Source organism: Thermobia domestica, chromosome 11, assembly GCF_964235325.1.
Source record: "Thermobia domestica chromosome 11, izTheDome1.hap1.1, whole genome shotgun sequence".
In the NCBI taxonomy this organism is placed as follows: Eukaryota; Metazoa; Arthropoda; class Insecta; order Zygentoma; family Lepismatidae; genus Thermobia; species Thermobia domestica.
The window spans coordinates 214807026-214828869 of NC_137464.1; the positions used below are offsets into that span (position 1 = coordinate 214807026).

The 21844-nt window shown below is 35.5% G+C and overlaps 1 protein-coding gene across 4 annotated transcripts in view; it reads right to left on the reverse strand.

The window, feature by feature from the left end:
• LOC145664722 (sorting nexin-14-like) overlaps positions 1-18480 on the reverse strand; it is a 245233-nt gene extending 226753 nt beyond the window's left edge. For 2 of the 4 annotated variants that reach the window (XR_014127514.1, XM_081731600.1), the window contains exon 1: positions 18033-18421. The gene's annotated coding sequence lies outside the window, so the exon portion shown is untranslated. The other 2 variants (XM_081731601.1, XM_081731602.1) reach the window with 2 other exon arrangements.
• Between the last annotated feature and the right edge of the window lie 3364 nt (positions 18481-21844).

Consider the following 21844-nt stretch of genomic DNA (forward strand, 5'->3'; position numbering starts at 1 on the left):
CAGCAGCAGACTACGCAGCTTTATTTAACAACAGAGTTTGAACATAGCATATATTCTAACCCTCTGTAACATAGCAGGGTTGTATTTTTCTCTTTGACGACAGTCAAAATTTAAGGGTCAAAGTCCTATTTGGCAACGAGTGACAGATCTGGGACCCTCAAATTCGAGATCAGCGTATATGACATCGATATTAATCTGGTGGCGTCCAATTCGAAATCTCAAAAATCGAGACAGGAAGTGAGGTTTTTGGTTCAAAATGACCTCGTAGCCACTCAGCGGTTTCAAATTCGTGATCAGCGTATACGACAACGGTATTAATCGAGTGGTGTCGAATTCGAAATCTCAAAGAATCGTGACCGGAAGTAAGGTTTATGGGTCAAGGTGACCTCGTAGCGACTCGGCAGTTTCAAATTCGTGATCGTCGCACAGAGATACAAAAAGGAATATTTTTTCGAAATTGTAAAAATTTCCGGGTTAAAGTACTGGGGCCCTACGCTTTATGGACAAGATGCCCTCGTAGCGACTCGGCGGTTTCTTACAATTTCGGCAACAGTGGCCCACACCTAATCATAGGCAAATTTGAAAACCGTGTCCCTCTAGCTCCAACCGTTCTCGAGTGAATTACAATTATGTGACATTTTGGCAACAATGGCTCACCCCTGGTCATAGGATAAAGAATGGTATGCGACTTGTTACGACAATGTCAAATTTGAAAACCGTGTGATTCTAGCTCCAACCGTTCTCAAGAGAATTACTATTATCTGAAATTTTGGCAACAATGCCCCACCCCTGGTCATAGGATAATGAATGGTATGCAACTTGTTACGACAATGTCAAATTTGAAAACCGTGGTTCTCTAGCTCCAACCGTTCTCGAGAAAATTAGGATTATCTGAAATTTTGGCAAAATGGCTCACCCCTGGTCATAACCAAATTTGAAAACAGTGTGCCTCTTAAGTCTAATCGTTCTCGAGAAATTGGCGAAAAGAATGGTCCACCCTATTCATAGGACAATGAGACTCAGAGTACATGCTACGTGTCGCGGCAATGTCAAATTTGGCAATGTCGAAATATTCGCGATTACTCCTGTGGTCGTAGGCCAATGAAACACTCTCCAAATTGACAATAAGTTTTATAATGGGAAAAAGTTTATTATTATTTTAAAATATCTTGTTTCGTTTTAAAGTATTGTGCATGTGCCTGATACAAAAGGTACATCTCATGTCTTCTACCCCAAAAACAATTTTCACTTATTTAAACAAATGAGGTCACCGGAAGAATATAAGAAATGCATCCACAGCAAGGTCTTCACTCTGGGACGGCCCGACATTCCGGCCTAGTCCCCTTCCTCCGCGGAGGATGCCCTCCCCAGGGTGCTGTGGAGGGAGACCTATTGGGTCCCGTAATTCAAGGGTGACTTCCTTTCTAAAAGGATGAGAGGAAATTGTCTTATGTTGGGACCCAGGATAACCCCTTTATTTAGGCATAAACTATAGAGCAATGACACAATTACACAAGAGTTCCAGTTCATGTTCCAGTGCCAGCACGTTCCGATTCCGGCTTCTTTTTCGATTCAGTAGAAATGCTATTAGCGTTGTTTTCACTGTTGGGACCCAGGATAACCTCTTTATTTAGGCATAAACTGTAGTGATGATACACCCGCACAAGAGTCCAGTTCATGTTCCAGTTTCAGCACCAGTTCCGATTCCTGGTCCGCTTTAATTCCGATTCCGGCATCTGTTTCGATTCAGTAGAAATGCTATAAGTTGTTTTCAATATAGCATGAAATGAGTGAGCATTAAGAATAATATGTTATTAGAGAAGACACTACTTGGTGTTCTATAGTGAGAAGAGACCCAATTATAATGAAACAACAAACATTAACGATAATACACTATTACAAAAAAGGTTTCTTGATGATCTACAGTGAATGATTGTTGATCGTTGTAAAACAGCAAACATTACAAAAAGCACTACTTAGTATTCTATAGTCGGAAGAGACCCCAATATATTAAAACAGCACACATTAACGATAATACAATATTACAAACAAGCACTACTTGGTATTCTATAGTGGGAAGAGACCCAATTATAGTAAAACAGCAAATATTAACGATAATACACTTACAAAAAGCACTACTTGGTATTCTATAGTGGGAAGAGACCCAATTATTGTAAAACAGCAAACATTAACGATAATAAGACGGAGATTTAGTATATTACCTGAATCACGTCAATATTATAGGCAATTTAATGACGGTCGAATTAACCCCTCCCCCAGAGGGAGAAAACCCCCTTGCCTGGCCAGAAAATGGTATACGTGCTTTGGTACAGTATGTGATGAGAGGTGTACTCCCTCATCATCGTGTAGGGCTGACGTTTCTTTAATTAAAATCACCCAGATAAACCATTTTATTTGTCTTTTAGAGCTGGTAGTAATATGAATGCTGTTAATGTATGGACTGCTTTAGAAAAGGTAACACAATCAAACACATCATTCCTATACCAGGACCGTTTCGTTGTCTATTTTCACCATGTAGAATTACCTATTAGTATGGGACGGGTGAAACAGAATTTCACTAATATAAATGAGTATATAAAACACAACAGAGGTATTGTTGTTATTAAACACTCCGATTATTGTTTGTGCCAAACACTGGTAGTGGCTATAGGTTTTATTGAACATAAACATAACAGAAAAGAGTGACATAGATATCGTAATCAATACACAACAAATATGTATAATGTCTCTGAATTGTGTGAAAAGACTGGTGTCAGTTTAGAGAACGGTGGTGGAATACCGGAATTTAAAAAAATTTCAAGCTTATTTAACAGCATACAAAATTACTGCTTATGACGGGTTGTCTGGTGAAAAAAAAATATTTTTCGAGGGGCCCAGTCAGGGTAAACGTATTAATATACTATATTAACAACCATTACAATGTACTCACTAACCTAACTACGGCATTTTCATGCTTTTACTATTGTGAAGAATATAAAAAATTTCACATTAAAGAGGCATGTGGGGAAGTGTAAGGTATTGTGTAATAAATGCCAGAATAATCCACCATGCACCGTTACAGAAAGTGTAATATATTGTTAGGAATGTAATAGATGCTTTTACGAAGCTCAATGTTACAATAATCATGTCTTCATTATGCGATATTTTGAAAGTGTGCCCTCAATGTCTTAAAACATGCGTGGTGAAAAAGGGCGGAATCCGCATGTCTGTGGGGAAGTATTCTGTACGGGGTGTAATGCCATCAGGACATTTATGTTACATTCAACCATGCAGAATACGTACTCCACAAAAGTGGTTATTAGTGTTTTATAACATTGAGTGCCAACAAGATAAGGAAATAGCCGGTGGTATTTTAAAGCATGAGCCCAACCTGTTAGTAAGCCTAAAGATATGCTACAACTGTAAAAATAATACATGTGAACGGTGTGGTGTATGCGGTATTAGAGAATATGTATTTTATGGAAACAAATGTATTGTAGAGTTTGTAGATTATTTGGCACAAAGGCGTTCTGGTATTAACAAAATAGTAGCCATAGCTCATAACGCGAAGGGCTATGACGCTCATTTTGTTTTACGCACAATGATGCTTGAGAAAGAGTGGAGTTCTCGAATAATGATGAGTGGGTGTAAAATTTTAGCCATGTAATATCTATATTTAAAATTCATTGATAGCCTAAATTTTCTGCCAATGCCTTTGGCAAAATTAAGCGATGCGATCCATTTGCCCGTCTCGAAGGGACATTTCCCTCATTTATTTAACACAAAAGCCAATCGAGAGTATCGTGGTGCGTTACCCGGCCTTGAGTATTATGATGTGGGCAACTTATAAAAGAAACAGGAAGAGAAGTTTGTTAAGTGGTATAATGAGGAAAAGGAAAGACTTAGGGATACGACGTTTGTTTTAAAAGAACAATTAATTAAATACTGTGTAAATGACGTGAACGTGATGCGTAATGCGGGCATAAAATTTATGAATGAATTTGAGCTTATATGGGACGTCAACCCGTTTCTAGAAACTATAAGCATTGCCAGCGCGTGTAATTTAATGTATAGGAAAAAGTTCATGCAATCAGACACCATTCGTATTATCCCACATAGTGGGTACAGATGGCGGGGTGCGTTCAGTGGCTCGTGTAAGAGGCGGACCGATTAAAAACACAAATCCACCATTCGGTAACGGCCGAGAGGTTGTGCTGCGCGGTGGCTATAAAGTGCATGGTTATACGAGCTATAACGGCGCAGAACATGTTTGGGAGTACCAAGGGTGCCTATTTCATGGTTGCCAGCTGTGTTACCCCACAGGCCGTGATAACACCATATATAACGAAGCATACACTACTTTTGTATGCGCTATGAGAATACTATAAACAAAATTAATAGATTAAAAGAACTGGGGTATATAGTGCATGAAATATGAGAGTGGCGACTTTCTCAAAGAACATCCGATGGTAAAGAAATTAAAAAAACACGACTAAGAAATGTCCAATTCATCCGCGGGATTCCCTGTATGGTGGAAAGTTCGACGCAATGAAACTACAAAAAGGTGAAAGAGGGGAGCGTATCATGTATACCGACATCATATCCCCCTATCCTTATTGTTGTAAGGTGAAAAAATATCCTGTGAGTCATCCGAAAATTTATGTCGGAGATGGCGAGTGCCCGATATTTCGAAATTCGAGGGAATAAAGTGTACAGTTTAGCTCCAATCCCTACCACCCCGTGTTGCACTATTGGTGTGGTGGAAAGTTATTATTCCCCCTATGCCTAATATTTGCGGACACTGAATGATGAAGAATGCACACATTAAGATGAGGAGAGATCTTTGATTAGTATATGGGTTGTAGATGAAGTGTGGGTGGCTATTGAGAAAGTATAGTGATTGAAAAACACGAGGTATGGAGCTATGAGGTCGTAATGTATGACGCTGAAAAGAAAGAGGATGATCTTTTCACGGAGAACATTAACGTGTTTATGAAGGCCAAGACATAAAGTAACGGCTGGCCCGCAGAATGCGCCACCGAACAAAAGACCAGTTCATACATGAATATTATGAAAGAGGCATCCATTTAGACCGAGAAAAGATTATGCGCAACAGACCTAAAAAACGTATTTCAAAGCTGGGTGTTAACTGCTTGTGGGGTAAATTCGCTCAAAGGGAGAACATGGAGCAAATCGCTATTATTAAAAGTCCCGAAGAGTATTTCGATAAATTAGCAAATCCGAAGAGGTTAAATCTTCTATTCCGATTGGCGATAAAATCCGCTTGCTTAACTGGAGTGTTAACGATAGCGTTATCGCTCCAGCTAAAAATATCAATGTGGTAATAGCCGCATACACCACGGCACACGCTCGCCTCGAATTACTCCGTTACTTGGAATTACTTGGCGAGCGTATTATGATACCGACAGTGTTATTTACGTCCAATCTCCTGGTGAGCCTAAGTTAAAAATGGGATTGTATTTAGGAGATTGGAAGAATGAGTTGGCAGAATATGGTCAGGATGCATATATCGAGCAATTTTGTGCTGGTGGCCCCAAATGTTATAGCTATACCGTTGTAAACACTCTTACTGGTAAAACAAAGACAATACGTAAAATCAAGAGAATCACACTGAATAATAAAACATTAAAATATGTTAGCTTTGAACAGACGAAAGACATGATTTTAAATAATTCACCGTCTATTAGCGTTCCTCTCGGCCGACGAATTGTTTCATATTAAAGGAAAGATCACTAAAGCTGATAATTCTAATTTAACTTCTTCCGATAAGAAAATTGGACCTCTAAATGATATTCTCAGTGCAATGTTCAGTGAGGTACAAATATATCTGAATAATCAACTTATATCCTACTCGCATACATATCCATATCGATCCTATATAGAAACACTATTAAATTATAATGCCAATGCAAAAACAACACATCTTCAGACTGCTATGTGGTTTAAAGATACTGCAGGTCATATGGATAGTGTGCCCGATAGTAATGTGGGGCTTAAACAACGTCATCTTCTCACTGGGTTTATTTATTTATTTATTTCGACTTATATTACATGTCGAGGTTAAGGCTATACGTAGCCTTATCTACCACCTAAACATGACCCAAAATTGAGAAATCAAAGAATATAGCTAACAATAGCAAAAGAAAAAGTTAAAAAGTAAAAAAAAAACACAAGAAACAGACGGTCACTTGAACACACACAGACACAAATATAATATAGTGCTACACGAAAGTACATACATATTACAATATGTAATAAATGTTGAGTTTCAATCTTCATGACAAGCTTCTCTATTGGCTCTTCTTTCTGTGTCCATTCAACCCTGCTCCGATAACAATAAATTATAAACTGCTCTTTTAAAAGATGTTAAAGATTTTGACTCACGTACCGAGGTTGGCAAAGTATTCCAATCACGACAAGTTGAAATTATATATGATTTGGAGGAATAAGTTGATCTATGAATAGGAATTGCAAGTTGGCTATTAAAACGTGATCTTGTGTCCCTCTCATGGAAATCGCTTAAAAAATTAAGGTGTTTTAGAAGATAGGAAGGTTCTGTAAAATTAAGTGTTTTATACAGCAGTACCAACGGGTGCAATTTTCGCCGTTGCTGCATCTTAAGCCATTGCAGCTTTTTAAAGAATGGCGTAACATGATTTGAGAATTTTAAGTTAAAAATAAAATGTATACAAGCATTTTGTACGCGCTGCAAACGCTTTTGTAAATGTATATCAGCGTTAAGTTAAGGCGGTGTCACAGTACTCCAAATGTGGTACCACTAGGGTTTGAAGAAGTTTTTTTTTTAACTGTGTTGGTAAAAAGTTTTTTAATTTGCTGAGAGAATGAAGATTTTAAAAGCCTTCTTGCATGATGCGTTAATTTGATCGGACCAAGTTAAATATTTGTTAAGTATGACGCCAAGATTTTTCACAGAGGAAGAGAAGGGAATATTTACGCCTTCTAAAGTTATATTGGGAACAAGTGAAGCATCTATTAACATCGTTGCACGTTCGGAAGTAATTAAAATTGACTTTGATTTGACTGGATTTATAATCAAACAATTATTTGCCAAATTACTCAAGTCTTCGTTCATCTTTGTTATACAAGGATGTATTTGCTTTGCTGAAGAAGATAGATACAATTGAACATCGTCCGCATACATGTGATACTTAAAGTGTTTTAGAGATTGTGCTAAGTCATTAATATAAAGGCAGAAAAGAAGTGGCCCTAAAACACTGCCTTGAGGAACCCCACAAGGGAGGTTACGCTGATCAGACACTAAGTTGGTAATCACTACATACTGTTTTCGGTCCTATAAGTAATTTTGGACCCACTTAGCAGCTGAAGTAGAGAAACTAAATTTTTGTACAAATTTCTGTAGCAAAATGTCATGGTTTACTGACTGGAATGCTTTGCTATAATCCAGTAAGGTAAGTATTGTTATCTCTCTCTTGTCCAAAGCAGAACGTATATCATCAGTAATACTGGTTAGGGCTGTAGAAGTGCTGCAATGTTTACGAAACCCGGATTGAAAAGTGTCTAAAAGGTTATAAGTTCGAAGGTGGTCACATATTTGATCACTTACAATATATTCAAGAGCTTTAGATAGGGCAGGTAATATTGAAATAGGCCTTAAGTCTTCTGCAGACCGGACATCCTTAGTCTTAGGGAAAGGCAGGACTCGTGCTGTCTTCCACAAGACTGGGAATGTTCCGGTAGTAAGGAAGAGATTAAATAAATTGGTAATTGGGGAGAGGGCGAAAAGTAATATTTTCTTGATCAATGTTATGCTTATTTCATCAGCACCTATAGCCGTGGATTTTATCCTCTTAATCGCTTTCATTACATCCTGTGGGGTAACACCAGTGAAAGAGAAAACATTTTCTTCAAAATTAGGGATTTGTCCTGTATTATCAGATCTTGCATTTATCTGTGAGCTAGAACTATCAATTCTACAGAAATAATTGTTAAGATAATCGGCAGAGAAAGGAGCAGCTACATCCGGCTGGACTCCCTTGCTGCTACGAATGCCAAGTAGCTTCAAATTTCTCCAAAGATGGGAGGGATTCTTGTTCTCAAACAGGGTGTAGGAAAACTTTAATTTCGCATTACGCACGGCTTGATTACATCTATTTCTAAGTATCCGATATTCCTCAAATTTGTCATTCTTTGTCAAAGTTGGGTAGATTCAATTTACGTGCTTTCTTAAATTTACTATACGCTCTGTCGCGACAAGCCATTAAACTTCGAATTTCATCTGTAATCCAGGGCGAAGGAAAACGAAAAGCACGTTTTTTTCTCAAGAGGACATGAATGTTCAGAAGATAAAATATTAACTCATTGAAATAAGATAGTTGGTCATCCACAGAAGGAAAAGAACTTATTAGATGCCAAGGCAATAACGCAGCATCACGCATGAGTGCTTCATTGTTAATATTGGCTAAATCTCTGTATAAAACAACTCTAGGCTTGAATTTGGGAGTCTTAATAGAATAGCAAACAAAGATGATGACGCGAAATGCCAGGTACTGAAAATTGACCGAAATGAAAAAATCTATCAATGTCGGAAGTTAAGATTAAGTCGAGAAGTGAATATGAGGTGGTAGTATGAAACGTAGCTTCGAGCGGACAGATGGAAAAATTTAAGGATGTAGTAATTTCGCGGAATGTTTCTACTTCACGTTTAGTGGACAATAAATCAAAGTTCATGTCCTCAAGTATGAGACAAAGCATATAAAGTGGTAAGATACGATAAATATCTTCTTCGAAATTCTCAAATGATGCCCCTGGTGGGCGGTACACACAAGCCAAAAGTAATTTTTGGTTCTCAATACATATCTTAACTACGATGTACTCAGATTCGAAGCTATAATGACCACCTCATTGACAGAATTTTTGAGTCAATGTCATTTCGCAGAAAGATTCCAACCCCACCAAGACCTTTGTTAATGCGATCGTTTCAGATAATTTTGAAGTTATTTAACAATACCAGATCATTAGAAAGAGTTGGCTTTAACCAAGTCTCGGAAACTAATATTGCATGCAAGTTCTCAACGGAATGAAAAATAACTTCGAACTCAGTATAATGTCTGACAAGGCTCTGCGCATTAATGTGCACAACATTGAACGTTGGTCGCTTCGGTTTATTAAGTTCTGTTTGCAATAAATACTGAGGGTCTTCGTAAGACATTTGGAGATCGGGTAGCTGTAAAGGTTCATTGTCTTCGAAAACAGAGGGACATATTTTATTTAGTTTGGTTAAAATGAATGAAGAGGGGCTATGTTTGTTGCTTATATTGTCAGTCATTGTACTCATGTAATACTGAATATTTCAAAGGCAGGTATTGCGAAAAAATGAAAGACTAGAGAAAACGAAAAGACGATAGAATGGAGATTTACTGTTTCCTTGTTGCTTATGTTTTAAAAAAATCCATTGCCTCATAACATGCGGATTGTGCCTCAAACGAGGTTCTTGCTTGCTCTTCCCGAAACGGAGTGGCTATTGGTGTCTTGGGGGGTGAGAGAGAGAAGAAAAGAAAAAACATAGCACTGACCTTGAGGAGGAGGCGAGCCGAAACGGGAAACAACAGGGGTGAAAGAACACAGAGACAGGGAGGTCTTCCTGTGCTAATGATGGGAGGGGACACTTTTGTATCCATTCCCACATTAGAATCACTAGAAGCTACACTCGTATTGAGCTTGACAAATGCATGTAAACGCATCATTGATAACCACATCCAACACACAAAATATTGCCGACAAATAAAAATAGCAACACAACCACACAGTTTTCAGGAAAAAGCGAGCATACCATACTTGTTGAAAATATTGTCAGATAAAGCTCATAAAACACATAGCTACTGCAGTTATCGCTTCTGTGTATTGTAGAATTTAAACACTGACAAGTATGCACACATAAATAGACATAGGACGTTGAAGCACACGCACACAAACAATTTAGATGCACACAATATTCATACTTGGATAAGTCAACCATTTGAACTACTGGGTTATATTCACGGTGATATATTCAATCAAGAAAAATTTCTATTGAATGGTGTACAACTGTGTATTAAGCTAATTCCTGACAAAGTGGCTTTTTGTCTAATGGGCGAAACTGGTGCTGAGGGAAAATTTAAAATTACGGATGCAACACTGCTGGTAAAAAAGGTTGACGTATACCCAGCTGTAAAAATAGCACAAAATAAAGTATTACAGAATCCTAAATTTAGAGTGAAATATCCTGTAACAAAGGTGCAGATAAAAGCAAACTTGACCACAGGGTATTATGGATAGCACACTTCCACATGTTTTCTGGAATAGTGCCTACACGTATTATTATTGGTTTTGTTACCAATGGTGATTTTAATGGTACCTACACGACAAATCCTTTTAATTTTAAGCATTTCATTATGAACTTCTTTACATTGTATGTTTACGGAAAGCCTGTTCCACCCAAACCATTGCAGCCAGATTTTGATAATAACATGTACGTGCAAGCATATTCTACGTTATTTACACGGTCTGGTATTTATTATTCTAGTCAATGTAATGATATTTCGCTTGCAGAATGTCCTAATGGTTATACTTTACTGGTATTTAACTCCCGATTCTAGTGCCAGTGCTGCATTTCATAGTAGTCCGCAACGTCAAAGAAGTGTACGTTTAGAGGTTCATTTTAACCAAGTAGACATCTCCTGTAACAGCGATTATTTACGGTGAGTCGTCTTCAGAACTAGAAATTGATTTCGAAAGAAAAATACATATTGATTAACATGTTAAATACACTTCAACTTTATGAGGCATTACAACAAAATCTGTCTAACGATCATTGTATCGTTGTATACGCTGCAGACCAATTACCACGTTTTATTCACACATTTCCTACTGCCACAATTATAAACATTGACTCTAGTGATAAACCAGGTGAACACTTGGTTTTACCATTTTTATTTCAAAATTAGGGGTTGAATATTTCGATAGTTACGGTCTTCCATCGTATATAATATATATATAAGGTTTCTAAAACGTAACTGCTTATTTTATACATGGAACAATAAACGCATTCAAGGTGATTTATCTTAATTTTGTGGACATTACTGTTTTCTGTATTTAGCATATCGCGCGTCTGGTTATTCATTACAGCATTTCTTAAATAAATTCTCAATTTCCACCGTTTATGCTAATGATATTATGCTTTACTAATTTATGAAAATATAATGGTCACTGGAGCGACGTTAAGTTCTCCATAAACCATAGGTGTGTGTTGGTCACTGGAGTGGGATTAAGTTCTTCGTAAACCATGTGTGTTGGTCACAGGAGCGGAATTAAGTTCTCCGTAAACCGCGTGTGTGTGTGTGTGAATAACCAGACTTGTTAAATGGTGGTGTTATTTTTTTAATCTCTGCTCTACTATCTTGCCAGTGAAAAAAGTGCTCGTAAAAGAGAACGAGTATACCCCTGATATATAAGACGTGAAAAAAAACACTACCGGCAGTGTAATGGTCGTTCATAATCTTGCTGTTGTGCATAGTTGTTTCTGCGCATGTGCGTGTGTTTATTTTTTATTCTCTGCTCGAAGTGTGCCATAGTCTTTAAAATACAGGTCGTAAAAGACTACTCGTTGCACATAGTCTGCCCCGGGGAACCGGAACAGGTATTACTGGAACAGAAGTTGGAGCAGGAATAGGAAACGGAACCGTTTGCGCATGCGCAGTAGGTCAAAAAAACAAGCCCAAGTGCCACCACTCTACTGTGGGGTAACATAATCTGCCGAAACATTTTCATTGGCATTGCAGCACCCCTTAGTTTTCAATAAACGGGTTCCATATATCTGAGACCATAGCAAATGTATAACTTTGAAGTGGCGTTGACCTCGTTGACTTCCCATCAAATCTTAAATATATTTTGATATCATAACATCTCTTTCTAGACATTGTTTTTCTGTACAGTGTTGCTCCTTGAGTCTTACTCCAAAGCTCCTTGATGGGATCTCAAAATCACCAGTGGAGCCACCGCAAATAAGAAGACCTAAGAAGGCTTCAAGTTCAGAAAGAGTTACTTACCAAATGGACGTCTTCATTTGCCTAAGACTTTCGGAATTAATTTGTACGTGTCAAAGAATTTTCTCATTAAATAAGAGACGGAAAGTACTAATATACTCATCTATTCATCTTCAACAACACGCTGGTTTCCATATTTTTTTCGACCCTGAACATCTCGAATAACTTCAGCTTGGTTGCACGACTTACATCACTCTGTCCCGTTTCAAGTCTTGTCCACTTAGTCCCGTCTGGAGCAACAAACCCATCTAACTCTTATCAGGATTTTCCAAACTAGTCTTCTTCACCCTCCCTTTGCGAGAACTTAGAACCTTCCTGCTCTAACACTATAATGTTTACATTAGGATCCTAATTTTCTTCAAATCATTCGGTATCTTCATCTGTACCAGACCCGTCATCAGGCAAATCTTGCAAGGTTCTATGAATGTATTCTGGTTTAATTATAACTCATGGGAGCACTACAAGTTCCTCAAAGAACACAATACTCATATGACATATATAGGTCTTTTTTATTATTCTGTGTTATAGAGAGACTATTTGAACTATTGAGTACCGAAATTATTTCATTGTAAATATTAGCAGCGGTGATATAATAAGTCTAAAATAAAACAACTGCCGTCTGTGAGCCATAATTGGCATAAAATAAGCATCAATGCGTGCTGACATTGAAGGCAGTCAAAATGATTGCTTGGTACTGCTAGGTATAACTGACACTAGCGCCACACATAAAACAAATAAAATTGCAAAAGAATTAAAATTGAAAACCTTATTTAAAAAAATCAAATGTCAAGAAAGAAGAATACCCTATTTAAATAATCCAAATGTTATCGCAAAACCATTTTAAGTAAGTAGTCAACATGACTGCTTGGTACTTCTAGTGTTAAGGTAATAATAAATGAAAAATAATGAGCACAGAGGTTCAATTACTCGCTTCACAATTTCGAAAACCAAAATAGCACTATCTGAGCTGTCCCTTGAATGAAATTTGCTCTTGTCTTGTTTACCTCTGACATTTAATCGTATTTTGATACGATTTGAACGATATTTCCTAAGTAAATCTTTTCAAATAATACGTTCCTGAATAATACTGCCTAAATAAATTTGCAAATCTAATTAATTCGTCCCTATAAGGATACTTGCTTCTAAATTGTCTGTCGCCTCTGGAATCTATTGGTATTTTAATGACCATATACGGTTTAACATTATAATAATTATTTGATGCATTTCTCACTCTACTTAAGTCAATTCGCACAACTCATTTCATCAATATTTTCAAACTTCTTTGAAAACGAAAAGGAAACTAAACGACAAGTATTAACACTAATATGAAATAAAAATTTCTAAAACATCAATCATTGCAACATATCTGACATTTCATGCCACACCGCTTCTCAAGTAGAGGTACTAAAGAACAGCAATTTTCTTTAGTTCCAAAATTCGGATCGCAAAAGTTTTTTGTATATATTTTTCCTTTTACACAGATCTATAATAACTGTAATAAACATTTGTGATGTCATAGCGCATCTCCAAAACCGATTACTCATGTTTATAGCAAGAAAAAAGCCATTTCTCGCTATATTTTGCCATTTTTCCTCTAGGTACACCCATATTGAAACCGAAAGATATAGTGGATTTCTATTACTTCTGGCTTTAGTACAGGTATCATAGTGATAATGATAGAGTCCCGCAGTGTGAAAAAATGTTCATCTGGATTTTCGGAAAAGGTTCAGTTCTAGGAAATACATGTGAATCAAAACATATTAGTTTTGCTATTCAGATATACGGCTTTGCGTCCAAATGTCTCGCGCCCAAACGTCCTGCTCCGGTAACAATGCAGTGAACAAATCAGGGCCTGCCTGGGATACTAACAAAGGCGGTGAACAAGTCTACTGAAATGGTGCCAATATAAACGCGAATATATATCACCAAAATTGTTTCGGTAACAAAAATAGCTAAACTATGAAATCCCCTGTACTAGAGAAACATTTCTCAATTCTTGTAATAAAATTTTTGTGAAACAAAATATAAGTAAATAAGTTTTAAAAATATTATTGGATTGTTTAAACTTGATCTCTGCCCACTTAGTTAGATTGAAAACTTGTGAAATCCCACAAAGTGTGTGCTCACTACCAAGCCAGAAACTTCTGCTACTCATGCAAACACAATATCTTAATATATCCCTTTATTCTTACTCTTTTCGTATATATCTTATTATTCTCTTACACATATAATCTATGAACACACATACTTATCTGAAATCATAATGTGACATCTTATTTCTTCATATCTTTATAATCTTTCTGGTCATCTTAATTAAATTCCATATAGCATCAAACTATCTCATTTCTGAATCTATTTACACATGATACTGCTTCTTTTCCTTGGTAACGGCAAGTAACGACTTTATGAACACTTTGTGCCCAACTCATCTTCCAACATTCTCCCCCCTTTACAAAATTCGGACTTTCTAACATAAACTAAACTTTGCAATACTTCAACCCAATCTAAGTATCTGATGAAGATGATTTGTTTCCATGCCATCTCCCAGATATTCTGCTTCTTTGCCTCTCGTACCATTTGGCCATCAAGAAATCTATTTGCGCCTGCATTCTCTCCTGCTTCTCTATCAGCCGTACGATAAGTTCATCATTCTCTTGCCATTGATCCAGGATGTTCCTTACTGCTTCACTCGAATCAGACTTCAACTTACTTCTATCATTATCCTTGCTTCGTTCTCGTGATCCCTTTCGATTAAATCTCCACTTGGCCCAAACTTGCTTTAATCGCTTGGAGGTGCTTCCAGTATTATTCTCCACAATGCCCAATGACTGGTAATTACTTAGGTTTTCTTCCTGCTGAACCGACATAAAGGATTGCTGCATTTCCTCATTTGACTCTTTAGTCACTTCTCTCCCTTTTCCCTTGCGCTTACTATCATCTTGTTCATCTTGATCGAAAAATATGATATCTGCCATGCCATACTGTGACTCCTCCTCCGAGCGTGACGGTTCCGGTTCAGTTTCACCAAATATATGATCTAACTGCAGTTGGTTTTTCATTGTTAGGAGATCTCCCTGTTCCGATGTATTGATGGTACTTTCCTGCGGTTGAAACGTATCATATTGACATGCCAACGCAAAATGATTTTTACGACCACATTTTAAGCATTGCTTGCCCCAAGCAGGACATGCTCCTTTTCTATGTTGCAACTTGCAATAATTACATCGAAAAGGTGACTTTGGTGACGATGCCGGTGATACGGAGCTAGAACTAGATAACTGTTTGTCATTCCGTTTAGAAAAATGCTTCCCTGCAGTACGCACCGTATTTACAACACCCACAGTACTAGGTTTGTATAGTCGCAACTGATGTTCCGTGCTTTCCATTGTCAAGGCTATTTCTGTTGCTTTTTGGAAGGTCAATTCTTTCGTGTTTAATAGCTTGCGTCTAATTGCCTCATCTGCGACACCGAAAACAAACTGATCGCGAAGGTTTTCATCTAAGCAACAAGTATAACCACAATAAGAAGACTGCCTTTTAAGATCCAAAACAAAACTGGAGATTGATTGGTATTGTTTCTGCTTCATTAAGTGAAACTGATATCTCTCAGAAATAATATTGACATTGGATGCATAATATGATTTCATCGCAGATTTGATTTCTTCATATGATTTTTCAGCCGGTGAAGCTGGCCAACATATATTGCATATCTGTTCGTATGTCTCAGAACCAATTACTGTAAATAAAGTTGACACTTTTCTTTCTTCTGGAATTTGTACAGCAACACACAAATGCTCAAATCTCTCCAAGTACGATTGTAGCTTATCTGTTTCACTGTTGAAAGGTGGAAAACTAGGTAATGACGACATTTTGCCACGTAGATTCTTTCAAAAACGACTGCGCCAATATAAGTAAATAAGTTTTAAAAATATTATTGGATTGTTTAAACTTGATCTCTGCCCACTTAGTTAGATTGAAAACTTGTGAAATCCCACAAAGTGTGTGCTCACTACCAAGCCAGAAACTTCTGCTACTCATGCAAACACAATATCTTAATATATCCCTTTATTCTTACTCTTTTCGTATATATCTTATTATTCTCTTACACATATAATCTATGAACACACATACTTATCTGAAATCATAATGTGACATCTTATTTCTTCATATCTTTATAATCTTTCTGGTCATCTTAATTAAATTCCATATAGCATCAAACTATCTCATTTCTGAATCTATTTACACATGCTACTGCTTCTTTTCCTTGGTAACGGCAAGTAACGACTTTATGAACACTTTGTGCCCAACTCATCTTCCAACACAAAATAAAGCTAAATACCAAAAAATCAATAAAGTCATATTTTAGAAATAATATAAGCACTGATTATCAGAATACGTTCTAATACACACAGGAGCAATCAATATGCACGGATAAGACTGTGTAATCTAAGATGATGCAAAAATCGTAAATTGGAAACAGAATATATTCTGTCAATATAGTATTCCATGAATGTACTATATACTATGTTTGGTTGTTCTAATTATTATTATTTTGGTTTATAGCTACATAAATTTTTATATATATTTTTAGAAGAAATTGTACTCTTTACTATTTCCCTGCTAATAGCAACTGTATGAATTTAAAATTCAAAGTGAGTATACAGAGCAAAAGAAAAATAATTTACCGCAACACGGGGTTATTTTGCACAAGATTTAAGCATTTTTTAAAAAAAATCGCATGTTACAAACATAATGATTGAGAACACTATTTTAAACATATAATAGTAATAAACATATATATGTTAGAACTGATAATTAGGATAATAAGAACTTATGTTAACCACCAATTACATAGCCAAAATACAGTTAAGATTTTCTATATTATGATGGCACTTGAAACTTCCTCTTTACTGTTCATGGTTTTACCGACGGAGGACTCAAACTCTTTTCATGTTTTGTGCAAAGTAGCCCTTGATGTGGAAAGTAACCCCGTCTTACGGTATCTATAATATATTGTTTCGCAGTATGCCTTATTTTAAGGGCGCAGTGTATCCTGCACATTATATAGATTTATATAGTGTAAAGATTTATTGCACAAAACTAGTATAGAGAAAAAGAATTAAAACCTCGTATTTATAATGTTCTATTTCGCAGGGCGCTTTATATAGACAGCGCACTTTTACCCTTCATGGGCCCTTTATATCAGTAAGTTTGTGTATTCATCGTACAAACTAAGATATACAGAAGAATAAATAAAACGGCGTGCAGCTTTCTTATACGAATCTATGCATAAATTAATGAATTATACTACTTTTTTCGTTCAGCATTTACTTCTTGTATTTCAGCCACCACTTTTGCACTTGCATTTACGGGTTCAGATTCACTATGAAAGCTCTTGTGCAGAAACACCAACCAACCTGTGCTAAGTAGCAATTTAAAACACGAATGCCATCTAAGCAAGACGGTACAGGAACGCAGAAGGGGGGGGGCAACGATAGTGAGCAAAAGCGTCAGTGATGGTGGTTATACACAAAAACGGGAATTGTAGAAAACCAACTGCTTTCACGATACACAAATATGTGATTGCATATTATTATTTATGCACTGTTCTATTAAAATACCGTTACATATTTCTCCAGTAAATTTCACAAATCTGTGGTTCCGTAGTGTAACACACTGTTTTCGTAGGAAACCTTTTAACACAGAAATACATGAGAACTGCTGGTTGAATTTCCGTAAGGTGCAGTCTTACTATACGGATCCACTGCTACTCTTACTCAGACTACTACAACTTATATTATGGATCCGTATAGTAAAACTGCACGGGTAACTACAAACTATATCGAATGCTATCTTATGTTGGCAGAATTTGTAAAATTTACAGAAGATATATGACTTCTGATTTCCAAGGAGGAACATTTAAGAAATCAGAATATACGTGAATCTTACCTGAGCATGAAAATATCTTAAGGTAATTTTAAACATTACAGAGTAATGTCTAGTCTTGTCGTAGACCATTACCGGTCAAATAGGTAAGTGCACCAGCTCGCTACTCATGTGTGCTACTTGTGCAAAATACGGAGGATTTTTGATTCAGAAACAAAATTGAATAAAATACAGGACACAATTGGGAAAAAAGGACACAATCGGAAAAGAAGTTCAGACAGTGAGAGAGGGCTGAAAGCCTATTTGAACAGGGAAAAAATTAGAAGAAAGTGGGAAGTGTAAAGTGAAAAAAGAACGAAGAGTAGAAAAAGGAAGGGGATGTATGCATGTGTAAATGTAAAAGAAAGTGAAAATGTAGCATAGGTGTATAGGAGATCCCACTCAACCCTCTTACTCACAAAGCACCACCACATACGAGGCACTCTCCATAACGGGCACTGTAGAACTCCTACAGAGGAATGATAGTATACATGAAAGTGCGATCATAGGCAGTGTTGTAAGTCGTCACTCGTCGTGTTGTCCGATATCAGTATAAATAAAAAATTGATGTGGATAACAATATCCACATATGGTTGTTTAAATCCGCGATTATGTGAAACAAGATCCTTATTTTCAGGAATTCCTAATGCTAATATTGGTGACAATGTAACTGACTCAACACGATCAGTACAATGAACTTGTACAGTATTTCATACAGAAAAATTTTTATATCTTTTGATACTTTATTTAATTCAACAATGATATGATGTGCGAATTGATAATATCCGCTTACAGTTTTACTTTTCTGAGATTCTTCATTTTTTAGTTTATACCAAAGAACATTTTTTCCAACGGTAACATTATAACATGTTAAAGGAACATGTAATTCACTTAATCCTACATACCAATCGCTTTCTGATAATTGAATATTGTTTTTTAGTTGGTTTATAAAATGTGATGTATTATTTGTAGGATATACATCAGTGCTTGCGCTTGATACAACTGTAACGTGAAAACTATCATCTATACTTTCAGAAATCATTTTCGTGTAAAGTGAAGTGTCAAGTTTAAAGTTCCAAATTCAAATGGCAATTTTAAACCGTGTTAATCTTTTAAGTTTACTTCAAACGTGTTAAAATAAGATTTTTCAACTTCTACATATTGCGGTGTGTGATATAGAAAACATTTTACATGTCCAAGTTCAATATTATAAGCACAAACTTTGCGAAATTTTGGCCAAAATATTTTCTAGCTGTTTCACAATATCAACACAAATATTAATAATGTTTGGTATATTCTAAATTACATGGAAATTTTGCACGTGTTATTATTGGAACTTCTACATCAGAAGGTTTTGCAAAAACAGTATCGTGAAGCTCGGTTGTATTTTCATTTATGAATCCAAGTAATTGTTGTAATCCGTGTGTTATACCACTTACAAAACAAAAATATATTATATTGATATTTTATTATATTATATTGATCTTTTATTATATTATATTGATCTTCTAACTTAAAAAAAATGCTTAATGGTTATTCGATTTTTATTTTTATAATTTATATGCGTACATGTTCCGGAATCATATCTAAAATAGTTGAACGGAAGAATATCCTGGTGTTATATTAATACCATTAATTCAAGTTGATCATTAGTGATGCTTTGAATTACATTTTTTAATTTTCACGAACATTATTAAAACTAGAAGGTATATTAAGTTGTGTTGATGCAACATACCACTCTTCTTCACTTAAGTAAATAGGTTGTGCAAGCTTTATTATAAACGAAGAAGTTGTATTATTGCTAAAAAATTCAGTACTAGCATCTGAAGGAAGAGTAACAGAAATCATGTTTTATCATCGAACTCATTTTGAAGACTGAACAGAAATTGTTTTAATCCATGATTTCATACTTGACGAGTAGCCTAACAATTTTACATACCTCATATCTTTGTTTCGTTTTAATACTTTTTCAATTAAAAATGTTTTGTTTGAATTCAGTTACATTTTGTAACTCCTGTGTATAAAATATACCTTTAATTTCTTCACCATTCCAATCTTTTACTTTATACGTAATAGGATTTGTCGGAGTACATTTATCAACGATCAAAAATTTTTGTGACCATTTTGGTAAATATCCTTTTTCTAACTTATGTTTATATTTACTAACCGTACATAATCACCCTGATGAAATTTATATGTTCATTTCTTTTTATTCATTTTATCCCCTACAACATATTCCAAACTTGATCAACATTAGAATGATTTACATCTGCAGTCACCATTTTAATACGACTATGATAAGTATGATTATAATTTTTTTACAAATTGATCTAACACATCTATATAATGATATATTTTTAGCAGTAGAATAACGATACAATTTTTGCTTTAATGTTCTTATAAATCGTTTTGCTAATGCACATTTAATTTCTGAATGTACACTATGATTAATTTCATATTCTTTAAATAAACGTTTTACATCCCGATTATAAAATTCTGTATCTAAATCAGTTTGTACATAAATCACAGGTAGTTTAAATTTTTTTTAAAAAAATTCTGATTGCTTTTACCGTTTCAGGACCTGTTTTGTTTTTAATGGAACACAATACGCGTACTGTGAAAAAATATCGATACAACATAATATATACTTATAATTTTTGTTATACTTTGCAATATTTTGCATATCTGCTCAATCCATTTGTAATGTTTCATTTGGTGCACTAACATAATATTGTTAGCTTTTAACAATAATATAATAATTGTTAAACATAATTTTGTCCAAACACTTTACGTGCTGGTGCATGTAATGTATATGCATCTTGAGATGCTAACCAATCTTTTTCTTTTTCGATAAATTTGTTTTTCCTTGTAATGTTTTAATAGTTGATAAAGAAGCAGGATTCGTATAATCATAATATAATTTTGTCAATTTTACCATTTTTTACATTTCATAATCTTTCCAATTTTTAAATATATTTGTTACAATTGACGAACTTCTTGATTTTTTAATTTGCTATGTGATTTAACTATAGGTGTAGAAATATATTTCCGTGGTACATTCAGATCATCTAATAAACTTTTTAATTCGTGAATGCCTATGGGATTTCTATTTTATTTACCTGTACGAAGAACATCATTTATTAAATCAATAATATTAGAACCTGGTATTATTTTTCCTTGAACGCGTACTGTTCCCGCTTGATCCCAATGAATTTTATCAGAACTTGTTAACTTTTTTAATAATAGTTTTTCACCTTCATTGTGTTTTCGGTACTGAGTGTAAAATGTCCTACACAAAGGGTAAAATAGAATTATTTTTTTCTTCAGATGATGTTTCAGGAACATATTTTTCAATAATAGGTAAAGTAATAGGATTTTGTGAAACTGATGAAGTATAATTTAAATACTGTTGTAATGCCTGCTGATACAATTTCCATTTTTCATCAATACTAAGATTATGACCTAAGATACTATTCATTTCTTCATCTAAACGCGATTGATGTGAACCTATTGATATATTTGCATGCATTTGTTCCATTGCATTTTCAGGAACTAATGTCATTTTACAAAATTCTCAGATACTTATCTTCCAAACAAACCATTTGCTACTGCACCAAGTAATGGTCCTAAGGTTAATGGTAAAAACGCACCACCTTCTTGTAATAAAATTTTCTTTTTCTTGTTTAGTGCCGTACGTTAAAACTCTAGTAATGGAAGCTAAAATGAACTTTGCAGAAATATCTTTGCGGCGTCTCCAAGGAACATACACCGCTTTGTTATCCTTACTACTCGAAGAATGGATGTACATTCCAACAAAATCATTAAATCTCGCATTG